The sequence below is a fragment of the Phlebotomus papatasi genome, chromosome 2 (genome assembly GCF_024763615.1).
Source record: "Phlebotomus papatasi isolate M1 chromosome 2, Ppap_2.1, whole genome shotgun sequence".
Taxonomy (NCBI): Eukaryota; Metazoa; Arthropoda; class Insecta; order Diptera; family Psychodidae; genus Phlebotomus; species Phlebotomus papatasi.
Window position 1 is genome coordinate 7489840 of NC_077223.1, and position 13345 is coordinate 7503184.

At 34.5% G+C, this 13345-nt stretch overlaps 1 protein-coding gene across 4 annotated transcripts in view; it reads left to right on the top strand.

Moving 5' to 3' along the window:
• Positions 1-13345, top strand: part of LOC129802306 (phospholipase B1, membrane-associated-like) — a 62020-nt gene that overhangs the window by 26817 nt on the left and 21858 nt on the right. Inside the window, exon 1 of one of the 4 annotated variants that reach the window (XM_055848022.1) lies at positions 11516-11572. The exons of the other annotated variants lie outside the window; for them this stretch is intronic. The gene's annotated coding sequence lies outside the window, so the exon portion shown is untranslated. Of the gene's footprint in view, positions 1-11515; positions 11573-13345 lie in introns of those variants that run through there. 4 annotated transcript variants of the gene reach the window in all.

The window sequence follows — 13345 nt, forward strand, 5'->3', positions numbered from 1 at the left end:
TTTAGGTTATATGGAGAATGTTCTGCAATCGCAAGGGGGTATGGCTCAAATAAATTTTCCCTCTTGTATCTGAATATCAATTTCATAAATGGATACTCTATAGCGTGTGTCAACCTCATGTCATTCTTCTATGCACTTGATTTATGACTCTCTTCACAACATCTTCCTTTTCCACCTCAATATTTCACTTGATATTCTCTGTATCACATCCCCCGGTTGAGTGTCTTTCATTCTTTCATTCATCGCATTTCACAAATATTTTTGCACACTAAAAGCTTACAATTTTCATTTCTTTTTTAACAGTTTTTTAAGGGTTCTTTTTCCGTACGAGAAAACTCTGCAAGGGTTCCCTTAAACTGGAATGTTTCGAAATGCAACTTACTATGCTATACACCGGGGAATCTTGGAAAATATCCCTGTGTGGTGAGTTTCTTGGATAAAATTCCTTTTCATCTGTTATAATCCCCCTAAGTGTGTCTCGGCTAATTTTAATTTCGAAAGAGAAATTTAAAAATAAACATCTCGCTTAATTCTTAATGAAATATAAAAAAAGAAAAAAGAAAAACAAGGTATTTATTCTTGTCGGAGAAATTATATATTTTTATTTCGGAATAAAAAGTAGCCGAAAAACACTTAGAAGAATTATTACAGAAGGAAAGGAAAGGATTAATTCTTTAAAATGGTTTCGAAATGAAACTCAGTATGCTATGAACTAGTTTCGCTTTGTGGTTCGTTCCTTAGGCAAAATCATCTTTCCACATGTTGTAATCCTCTTATGTGTGTCTCGGCTAATTTTAATTTCGAAACAGAAGTCTTAAAATTAAAAATCTTACTTAATAGTGTTGAAGTATTAGGAAGAAGAAGGAAGAACATGGTATTTATCGTTTGTATAAAATTTTCACACCACAGACATTTTATAATTGTGTTTCGATGTACAAAAAATATCGAAAAACGCTTAGAAGGCTTATTACAGATGGAAAGGAAATAAAATGCTTAAAAGTATCAATTACCTAGCAAGTAATTGTATTTACTAAAAAAACAGAACAACGATGTTTACTGTTCTTGTTCCATTATTAAATCACTCCATAATCACTGAGTAACTCTTTTGACAGCTTTTCAATGTGATATTTGATAAATTTTCTCCACCTAGTCCGAAAATTTAGTATGAAAATTCGAAATTGAGTTTGAATTCATCGAACATCAACGACATTTTGTGCAAATAGAGTTCCATTTACCTTTTATCCAAGACACAATTGGAGAATTGATATTGATATTGATATAAAATCAAAATATACTTCTGTTTGGGCTCAATCTCTCTTTAAGCTTTAAACAGATATTTTTTGATATTTATTCTAATGGCTTCCTTCTGTGTATTTTAAGAAATACCCCAAGTGTGTCTCTGCTAAAATTGAGAGTTGTTTCATTTACAGCTTGAGACATTTTTACTTATTGTATCCTCCGCGCGGTGGATGAAATACATAGTTTTGAATTTCGGAGTGTTCTTGTTCGTAATTGTCAAATGTATTTCTTTTTGCTTTGTCGTTTTGAAAATTAAAATCAGAAGGCATATTTCATCATAATTTTCCTCATTTTAGTGTGATATTTTATAAATTTTCTTCACCTTCTATGAAAATTTGGTTTAAAAACTCGAAACTGAATTTGAATTTTTCGAATATCAATGACTTTTGATGCAAATGGAGTTCCACATACCTTTTATCCAAGACACTATTGGAGAATCAAACTCCGTTTGTGTTTGCACCCATTGAGAAGAAAGGAAGATCGTCTCGAGAGGGAAAAGCTCAATGTAAGCTTGACTTTGCTTTATTTTTTTTTATTGTTTACTAATTAAATTAATTGCTGTTTCTCAAAAGTTCATATTTTCGAAATGTTTCGAACTTAAATTTATTGAGATTTTTTAAATAAGACAGGCAAAAAACACTTGAAGAAGAGGTCAATGGAGGATTTAGAATCTCTGGATTAGATAGGCTTTATGATCTCTTTCAAATAAAGGTTTTTCGAAATGTTATTTCAATGGTTCTCTTCCGTATATTTTAATCCCCCCAATGTGTCTCGGCTAAATCAGAGTCAGGCTTTGTAGATTTCTGTTCGAGGAGCCTTTACCAAAAGATTCAATGCTCCAAAAGATAGGCAAATATCTATAAAGGGGATTTTTTACAAGAGGGAGATTTCGAATCAAAATACCCTCGTTTAACTTACCCTCAAGAGTCTTAAACATTTTTCTCAGTTCATAAAATAAAAATATATAGAAAATAGTCGTCTAGAGTTAAAAAAAAAGAAAACTTCGCTGCAGGGATCACAAGGAGTCACAGTATATGCTGAAGAAATTAATTTATTCTGCAGTTTAATTTAATTTCATCATTGTTAGACATAATGCGTTGCTTGCAATCTCCACAATCTCTAATTTATGCCTCCCATCGTCAACTTTTTCCCCTAACACGTCAAGTAGGATGGAATATTACAAGAACACCCACTCCTGATGCCACTGCTCTTGATTGCATCTTGAAGTTTTCACCCCAAGAATATTCTTAAGGAGCAATGTGGAAGATGGATAAAGTGAAGATTCTTGTGCTCTTTCGCAGCTCATCGCACGACTTCTCCTTTTGAATTTAAATTGTAAATGATTAGAATTGAAGTCATTAGTACTTTCATATCAGGCGATGAAACGCCAAAGGGAGTGGGTTTCTTCAGTCAAGTAAACGGACTTTTTACCATCTCTTCCCAAAGGGGGATGACTTAATGCATCTTAGAGTCTTCCCCAAGCAACAACTAAATTGGATTATTACAAAACACATAATTCATCATTCACTCTTTCTCATTTACTACTACTACCATCCCCTGTCTGCCCCGAAAAAAGGGAAGAAAAACCGTACAGTTGAATGGCCAAAAAACAAATTAATGAAATGATCGTGAAGTTGGAACATCTTGAGTGTTGCACTTGCAAAAGGGGAATGAAATTGCTCTAAATCCCGTCTAAATTGCTCCCCACAGGGATGTTTATGCTAAATTATTTTCTATTGTCCTCACGCGTCTCATCCCCAAATGCGACCTTTAGCTGGAAATTTCAGTGTAAGGGGTTTTCACCCTTTCGTGGACTCGGGAATATGCAGGAGGAAGTGTTTTGTGAGGGACCAAAGAACGCTCCAGAGTGAAAGTGAATATCCGGCAGAGGAAGTTATTGCCAACAGGAAGTAGGTCTCTGTGAATTTTCACCGTCATCCTTGGTGGCGTGTATTCAAAATTTAGCCATGTGCAATTCTTCACACTTTTCTAACTACACAGCTCTCTACTTCCTCTCCTGAAATTCGACAAAAGTTATGTATTTTTGGAAATTTAGTACACTCCATGCATTTTTCAGTTAGTTTCACTTTGTTGCACAGGTATGCACAACTTTAGTTTTAAAGTTTGGACATATATAGATTAATGGCTTTGCCACAACATCTGGGTGAAAATGTACCGAGACTAACTAAATAACAGCTCCTGGATTTCTATAAACTGTGTCAAAATTTAAAATATTTTTTTTTGATAATTTTTTTGATTAGGGGAAGGCTTTTAGACTTCGCACACATTCTGGCTTCGAAAATGTCATATTTTTCCCCGGTGGCAGCCAAAATCCTGAGAGCCAAAATCCCGAAAGCCAAAATCCTGAATTTTCAAAATCCTGAAATTGCTTAAATTATAAAGAGGAAAATCTTTAGAATAATTTCCTAAGACACAGAAGATTTCCCTTTGCCTCCAGCAAGCGCGGGTACAATCGTGGGAGTAGCTGTGACATTTTTAAGAATTCGGGATTTTGGCTTTCGGAATTTTGACGTTCGGGATTTTCGCGTTCGGGATTTTGACCGGGACCCATTTTTCCCATATTCCTTTAATCTTACCATTAACGAGTAGAGTTTGAAAAATTTTAAGATATATTTGAAAAGCTAAGAAAGAGACATTCTTGCTTCTTGATAATTCCGAAAGGTGAGATACATCTTGTTAGAATTTCGAAGTGTTTAAGTGTCAAAATGTGTAAATGTCCATTGGGTGCAAAAACAAGTAGAGTTTGATTCTCCGATAGTGTCTTGGATAAAAGGTAAATGTAACTCTTTTTTCATAAAAAGTCGTTCATGTTCGAATAATTCAAATTTAATTTCGAATTTTGACAATAAATTTTCGAACAAGGTGGGAAAAATTTATGGAGCATCACAATAAAAAGCTCACGAAAGAGTTACTCAGTGATTATGATCGTAAAGACCATCACATTTTGATACTTTCAAATTCGAACAGGGCATACTACAGCCACCTTGCGGAATCATCAAGAAGTAAGAATGTCTCTTTCTTGGCTTTTCAAATAGATCTTCGAATTTTTCCAACTCTACTTGTGAATGGTACGATTAGATCCGTTCAGTAATAACCTTTCGAAGAGACAAAGCCATATTAAAGCCAAGCCAAACCTATTCGAAAACCTACCGGAAGCCTAAAGTGCAAGTTCACGTACTTGCCGCTTTAGCGCTGATTATTGTGCCATTTCGAAATTCGATATTTTAACACTTCAATTGCCAACAATGTCAACAAAATGTCTAAACTTTTACTATAAAAAGTGAATTCTTGCGTAGTTTTGTGGATTTGGTAAGACCAGCCTGAGAAAAAGCATTTCCAGTGTTTGGCTTTGAAGGCTGGTCATGAACGCTAAGACGGCGGCGGACGCTTAGTATGGGGGAGCTAATGTAAAGACACATATTGGTAATAAAATAAAATACAATACAATACAATTTTTGATGAACTTGCACACTGCACACTTTCGTGTAACTCTTCGGTTTAAACCTTTGAACATCTAACGGGTTTTTACACTGAGTGAGAGAAATCCGAAAAAGTTAAAATAACATTCTGGAAATGTTTATTTTACTCTGCATTATTGATACTAAATCTGTGTAAATATTATGCTTTTTAGGTGTATTAGGGGTTAAAGTTACCCTTTTTCATGTTAATTTTACCCTTAAAATGGTGTAAAATTAATATTAAAAAATGTTGATATATTTTTACACCTAAAAAGTGTTAAAATTATGAGGAATATTATTAAACGTGTTGAGGCATAAAAATTAAGCATGTCCTATTTTTCACAGCTTTAATAACCGAAGTGAGCTCTTCCACACAAAAAGGTGCGGACAGGCGATCGACCTCTGAGACAACATTCCGAATTATTTTTGGCTTAGCGGCGGTTTTATCAACTTTGCCATTTAACAGCGATTCTATTATTATTATTATATTATATTATTATTATTGTTATTATATTATTATTATTATTATTATTGTTATTATATTGTTATTATTATTTCTAACTTCCTCACTTATTTAATGAAATTTTGAAAGGAGCTCGTGTAAGATTTTGGTGTGATTATCCTTGGTAGATAAGATTCGGAAAATTTCTTGCAGAGTTTTGAAAGATACTAAACAAAGAATGGCCCAAAACGAGTCAAATAGAAAGCGTACAAGATACTTGCCTTAATGCTGTTCATTTCGTTTTCGAAAGAAAAAGATTCGTTCCGAAATAAGAAGTTGTTTTTGACGAACACTGGAAGGTTATATCTACTAGTTCTATTCTCGAACGAACGAGAAGTGTAAAGTACCAGAACGGTTTAAATAGAAAGCGTATGAGATACTTGCCTTTACCCGGCTCATTCTTCCGGGATTAGAACTAATCGGTATGACCATCCGGTGTCCTCTAACGAACACCAGAACATCTGAACCCGAAAATAATAATAATAATAATAATTTATTCAACTTCGTATAACCCCCCGTACCATGCGTCCGCCGCCGTAATAATCCGTTAGATACCTTACCAATAGTGGGCGTGATATTTGCTTAAAATAGAAAAGTCTGGGAGCAAAATTGGCTTCGATGTTTCATGAGTTGTTACTTCTCACTCAGCTTGTCTGTTACCTTCAAAATTAGGGAAACTGGGGCACTACCAAACATGAGATTGGACAGAACACTGCGATTTTTTAATCAGATATTAGACTTCTGAGGAGGTCTACTGAACAAATAGGCGACATGGTGCAGGTAGTTTAGAAAAATAAATCAGTCTTTGGTGCCTGAGTTTCCCCTGCTCCTTTGTCTTGTTGGTATATCAGTTGCTCTCATGAATTTTAGCATTAATTGCAAATGTCTGATTTCGCTGCCCTTTCTTAGGATTTTCTTCAGCAAACTTAATGTATCGTCTCTATAGAGATGCTCTGCGATTATTTTGGGTAATGTGGAATAGAACTCAAATTAGTTTCGTAGTCTTACTTTTCTAACCTTAATAATAAAATAATCAAAACTCCAATGTAGGTCCGATTTCGAATCATAGTAAACTACCCTCCAAATTGACTTTTTTTCTGCGTGTAAGTAAGTATAAACAATTTTAGATATTCTCCGCAAATCTGAAATATTCGCGCAATTTTTCCATGGAAGTGAATTCAGGTTTATGTCGTCAGGGATTACTGGTGGCATTTTCAACCAACCCCCCTATGGAACAGGCTGTGGGCCACCCTCGAATGTGTCTCCTGCGCGTGAATCTCACATATCATCTTGCAGCCATAGCCATTGGACTGTTGTGCATGTTAATTAAATGCCATGCCATAAAGTATAACCGCTCGTGATTGTATCCACCGTTTGGGGTGGCAAATGACACAGTCAAAGCGATAAATTTAGCTCCAATTTCGTCCTTCGCGGGGAATATTGCACACGATCGCATCGCGAATGATCGAGGTTGAAAGGGTGTTGAGCACCGCGAGGGTTGCCATTTCAATTGTCCAAATAAACCATTTGTTCCAACATTGTCCGGGGTGACTCAAGTGAAATCACAGGGAAATACCATCTCATCCCCTTTTGGCATTTCCACATTGCATTTCACATTGCTACCCCGAACGAACCCTGCCGGGATGCCATCCTCAAAATCACAATTGGAGGGACGATTCTGTGCACAACCCCAGAATCAGTGAAAGTAAATCCATTTTCACGGCTTGTGCAGGAATTTTCTCCGATTCAAATATTTGCCTGGAAGAAGCCAAAAATAGGGGGTTGGATTTTGTGCATGACAATAAATTCACCCTCTCATCCCAATCCTAAATTCATATATATTTTAATGTGCCTTTGTTTACTTTTTCGATTTCACCCCAAGAGATGAATCCTCATTGAGCTTTCTGAGCTATTAATTGTACCAGGCCCATTTTATTATTCATAATAACACTCAAATATGGACTTTGTGCAAAGAGGGTGGAATCCTCCCAAGGCGAAGCAATCTCCTATCCCCTTCACAGGTATATACCAGCATTTTAGCTTTGGAATTTATACGGGTTTGCTTTTGAATGCATAAAAGATGCGTCTGATTTGTAAAGGAGAAATTATAAAAAATGGAATATTTAAACGAGAGAGATACACTCGGATATCAACGGAAAAAATGATATAAAATGCTTTTAAATGAGCGGAAGTTGAAACTTAATTGATAAGCTGAAGATAAGTTACTTTATCATAATTCATGGTAATAGTAAAGTTTATTATAAAGAAGTGGGCAAGGCATTCAAGATTTTGTCGAATGCTCAAACTCATATCATTGAAGCTGATTAGCGGATCTTACTCGACGTGTTCGGATTCGGACCGGAACACAACCGATTTGAACCGCTTTATTGATCACCTAAAAAATTACTTTAAATATGGTAGAAGGAATTAATTGAAGTTCGGGCAAAATTTAAGTATCCATTCATAGACGATTAATCACCAGTTCAAAACCAGTTTGCATAAATTCTGCCTTACGTGGTATCCAAATACTTTCCCAATTACTGCAAATTCACTTCAATCGATTGAGAAATACTTTTTATAGTTCTTTTTAACTCATTGACTTTGAGAAATCGATAAAAGGAATGGTTCAAGGGTATTGTTACTGACTTATCTATTCTCCTAGCACCAGGGTACCCATTCAATCTTAAAGGTTAAACGGATAGAGATATCGACTTCAAATCAGGGAGGAGTTACGTCCCTCTCCAACAGAATATTAGGACAGGCTCCAAGAAAGGGGATACTGTAAATATGGGTAAAATGGTGATCATCCCATTGAGGTGTTCATAGAAACGTCAGAGCTGATACTTTGGCTAGGGAGCATCCTTGAAGATTTTTATAGGTCCTATGTCTGTTCTGAGATTTTAAAGGATGAGTTATCCCACCAATTGCATATCGATCGGCAAAAGTTTTAGACAGATGGTCAAAGGCTGTAGGCAAACTAAGTCCCTGACTAGGGGTCCTTTGCCAGCCAGTAGCAAGTTTCTGCTGAAATTGGACAGGATTGAAGAATATGTTGGGTATCCTTACAGGGCGCTTTCGAAACTTCCATTTGTTTCTATAATGAATTTAGTAACAACAGCGACAACAGCAGCCTTTAGATTTTTAGAGGTTACGGTACTGATTTAGAAACTGTAGAGTAGTTATTGTATAGTCTTGTTTGTTATATTATGTAACCTGGGCATCAATCAATTAATTATTATTATTATTATTACTTCTTTGGGGAGTGTCAGATAATGTGAACCTGTAGTTCTCAAAAATCGAAGGACTAAGGGCGGAATCACATTGACAGTAAAATGCTCACCGTATTTCGTTAATTTACGCCGTTTCATTACAATTCTTACGCAAATTCTCGATTACCGTATTACCTTATCTCATACTCAGTGGCACTAGGTGAAAATAATATAAGAAAATTGAAGAAATAAAACGAAAATACGATAAACGGTGAGGAAAAAAAACTGTACGAGAAATTAATTGTACAGTTTTTTTTTGCTCACCGTTTATCGAATTTTCGTTTTATTTCTTCAATTTTCTTATATTATTTTCATCTAGTGCCACCGAGTACGAGACAAGGTAATACGGTAATCGAGAATTTGCGTACGAATTGGAATGAAAATACGTAAATTAACGAAATATGGTGAGGCTACGGCGAGCATTTTATTGTCAATGTGATTCTGCCCTAATCCTTAAGTGGTTTCAATGGGTCAAGTGGTAGAGCACTCGCTCTATGATGCAAGTGTCCCGGGTTCGAATTCCCTTTAGGTCACCAGGAATTTTTCTGGCGTTAAAGGTGTTCGGATTGTATAAAGTGCACTTCACTGCACTTAATTCCACGGGCATGGGACTGGCAACCTCATCCCGTACAAGAAAAAGTAATAATGCATGTCTAGAAATCCCAATGCGGGAAGGCCTTGTTCCTTCATGGAATGTTGTGGCAGTATTATTATTACTAATCCTCAAGTAACCTCAGACATCGAAATCTAAATATAATATTCAGAGACCACTTTTAAATTCAAAAAAGAATTTCGTATATTCGTATTTATTTATAGTGTCCAGGTTCAAAGGTTTCAGACCTAAGCCGACCTAGGCCTGAGTCGAATGTGGAGTAGTACCGTTAAGAACCTTAAGGTAGATGTTACTCACGCCGCAAAAACGTCTCGTTTATGCCCTAAGCCGTGGCGTAGTACTTGCAAATTGGGAACCCCACCTCTGGTGAATGAATAAACGGATTGTCGTCGACCCGGAATGAGAGGGTGCCGTTGCACAATGAGACCGAACGTCATTCCGGAAGAGGTATCATTAGAAAAGTCAAGCATATACCCTTTCGTCCTCACCCACGAGCCCAAATCTGAAGTCCAATAAATGGTTAAGTTTGAAGTTAACCCTACGCATTTTTAATGCTACTGGTCCCAACCTAGTCTCTCCCTCCGCTCTCTGTAGTTCATAAAAGTTACATCCACAACAAAATCTTGAAAATTCGCTACAATTGCTTGTTGTTTGGATCATCTGAAGTTTCGTAAATTGGGCTAAACTTCTAGTCTAAAAACCGCTTAAGTTAAAATTACTAATTTCTAGAGAATGATAATATTCAAAAAAAGGAATTTTAATTAAAATCGTAATATGTTAAGCTCTTATAAATCAAAGTATGGTCAAAAACATTACTTGAAATTGAGGAATAATGACCAGCGCACAATAACTTTTGTTTGTAAACATGTTTTCAAAATTTCCCATGAGAATGAGCGAGATGACTAGATATAGATCTCATTCATTCTTATTGAAATGTCAAAAACATGTTTAATAAACAAAAACTATTGTACGTTGGGCATAATACGGTTAAAAATCTATGTTTTTAATTAATAAAATAAATAAATAATTTACGTCATTCTGACGTAAACATGATTTTATTCATGTTATTTCGACGTTAGAATAACTTCTATATAACCAATAGCATACCTCACGCTTTGATGACTGTAAAGAAGAGTAATTCTTAGATTCATAGGACGTCACATATATTAAAATATCTTTTGAAGAGTCTCTTTGATAGTTTCGTTTCAACTTTTTTTCTATAACGATATTTTATTGAATAATATATTTTTTAAGGATCCTTGTAAGGTCAAATCCTTCTAGTTTAAGCGTATTTGGTAGCGTATTATTTACGAATTGCAAATACATTTGCAATCATTTATTGGCTTGATATTACATTGCCTAACCTCAATTTTTTATAAGCAAATAGGGTGGACTTTGCAAAGTCGGACAGCGAGAAATATCCAACAAATAAATTTTGAAGTTCAGATTTTGAATATCTAGTAATATTTTGGTAATTATGCAATTCCAAATTACTTTTAAAATTATTTTATTAATTTTTTGCTAAATTTTAAGAAAAGTATTGAACTCAAAAAAATATTTTGTGCGACATTACGCACTGTCCGACTTTCCAAACTTTACCCTATTTATATACAAAACCGCGAAAGAAATTCGTGGAATGTTTGAACTCCTATGATTTAGTGCATTCAGCGAATTTTTGCGCTATTATGTTTTTTCTTTGAGTGTATCAATTTCAAAATCCAACGTATTGCACTGCGACTCGTGTCTCAAGTCGCCTGAGTGGGATCGAGTCATAAATAATCATAACGAAATTGCATGGAAAAGACTTTCATTTTGAACGAAAAATTCGTAGTCATATTTCACTGACAGCTCATCGTGATTATACAAACTAAGCAGAAACACTTTCATCGTGCGTAAAAGATGTGACACTGACCACTCGTCATCAAAACAAATTTTTTTTTCATAAGATTTCTCGCATATTTAAGTGGGTCAGAAATGGATTAGCATTATCACTTTCTTTCGATAAAACGAATTTCATTCAGCATCACTTTCGTGGCTGAAATTGCAATCCAAATGGTTGTTTCTTTTGCCATGACCTTAAACTTTCGTCGAAATATTTGTGTGAATCATTAGAGTCAATTAAATTAATTTAATGGTCGAATGCATAAATGCTTCCTAAATTTAGTTGACAGTTGACAGTTTATGGAGTTTTTGGTAGAAAATTTGTCGTTTTAGCAAAAATTATGAAGATGAGAGGGTGTTTATTGTCTTTGGCAGCTTCCTATACACTTAATTGCAACTTAATTGTCAGTCAGGAAAAGTTTTCTCACCTTTTGGAATTTGCATCACGTGCGTCGTTTTCAGAAGATGTCGTGAAAACTTAGCAAAAAGGTGCCAAAACACCTTCCAAAATAGGGGTTGGAAGAATCGGGTGAGTATGCGGAATTTGTAATTAGACTGAAAAACTTGTCAATATTGACAGTGTAATGTGGTTGAATTTTTCCACCTCCTTCACTGTGAAGAGACAAAAGTTCAGAAAAGTTTTACGCCCCTTGTCGCACTTTAATTTATAGACATCCCCTTTCATTTACATTTTATTGTGACACTGCACAAAAGCAATGGAGGAGTCCTGGAACGAAATCACAAACGGTTAATTCGGAAGGTTTAAGGTTATGTTTAACATAACCTCAAAAATTGAAGACATTATTAAATAAAGATTTATAAAATCTTTTTGAGGTTATGTCTTTCTAAACGTCAAATTGTTCCATCTCTTTTAGTCTAATGGTTAATATGTGTCCATCGCATTCTCTATTCCAGTTTCCACTTTTAGCCGCTAGATGTTGCTAGTATCGCCCAAAAAATGCCTTAATATTAAGAACTTAATAAGTACTTATTAAGAACTTATTTTATACACTTGGACAAAACCCTTTTTTAAAAGCGTAGGCTATGTCTTTAATTACAGCATTGCACTAGTAACAGCTTACCTTGTGTTAGCCGTAATATTTATTTGTCTTTCTTGTGCTGTTCCTTATAAACATTGCAAATGAATAAAATCCATTTATTAACTCTAAATATTTCTTTTTATTGTGTAAAATAATTAGCAGTTTATATCTTTTATTATTACGGAATTTAACATGAAAACCTAAATTTTCCAACAAAGTTACTGAAATAAATCAATATAAAATATTTTTACGGGTTTCTAACTCTATATAATTTTTTGTATTATTTTAATTTTACATAACACAAGGTGCAATGTATGTTTTATTTTTTAATCTAGGGTAAGTGTGCCAAATTTCGGCATAGTTGCATGCAAGCGACAGAGTCTCAAGTTTGAAATGTAATATTTTTAATAAAAATTGAATATTTTTGCTACTCTTTTATAAGGAATGTTGCTTTGAACCTTGCAGACAATTTATCATCTTTATTTTCTCTAAAATCATTCTTAATATATTTTAAAATGAATAAAAAATGTAGTCATAGCATTGGTGGCCTATTTCGACCACCTTCATTATCATAGTTCCTTGCCCTTCCAGAATTCTTTAAATATCTTTTTCAGATCATCTTGCTCGTCGAAGCGACATTTTTTTGTTATTTTTTGCATTGTACAATCTCAAGAGTATCCAAAAACTAAAAATTCATGGAAATTCGAGGAACAAAAAATATGGCCGAATTTGCAAGCTGGCCGGAATTTGGCACACTTACCCTAATTGAAATTAAAAATAATTTGTGCACAAAACCAATTTTTTAGTCCCTTTTGTGAGAATTTACATGCGTAATGTTAAATTATCTGTGAAGAATAATTTTCAAAAATATCATTATCTCTTTTTTTTGTGAAAAATTACCTGATAAAATATGTACTTCAAGTGACCTAAAAGACTTACAGCAAATTGAGTTAGTTTTTACGTAATAATTTCTGAATGGTCGAATCAACGAATTATCTGGATTAATTCTTTAAAGATCATAAGTGCTCACCTTAAGGTTTCGTGGTTAATCATCTCAAAATTTCTGTTACATAACCCAATATAACATGTTTCTGCAATTTTGATTAAACTTACTTAACATTATTTTGTTTGAAAATTAATTTTGTCCGAAATATCTAGCATATTGGAGGTATTTGGGGGCATTCAATGAATTTTAAATTAAATTGAAAGTGATTTCATCAGTAATTAAAATTTGCTAATATTTCACTATGTACGTGAACTTT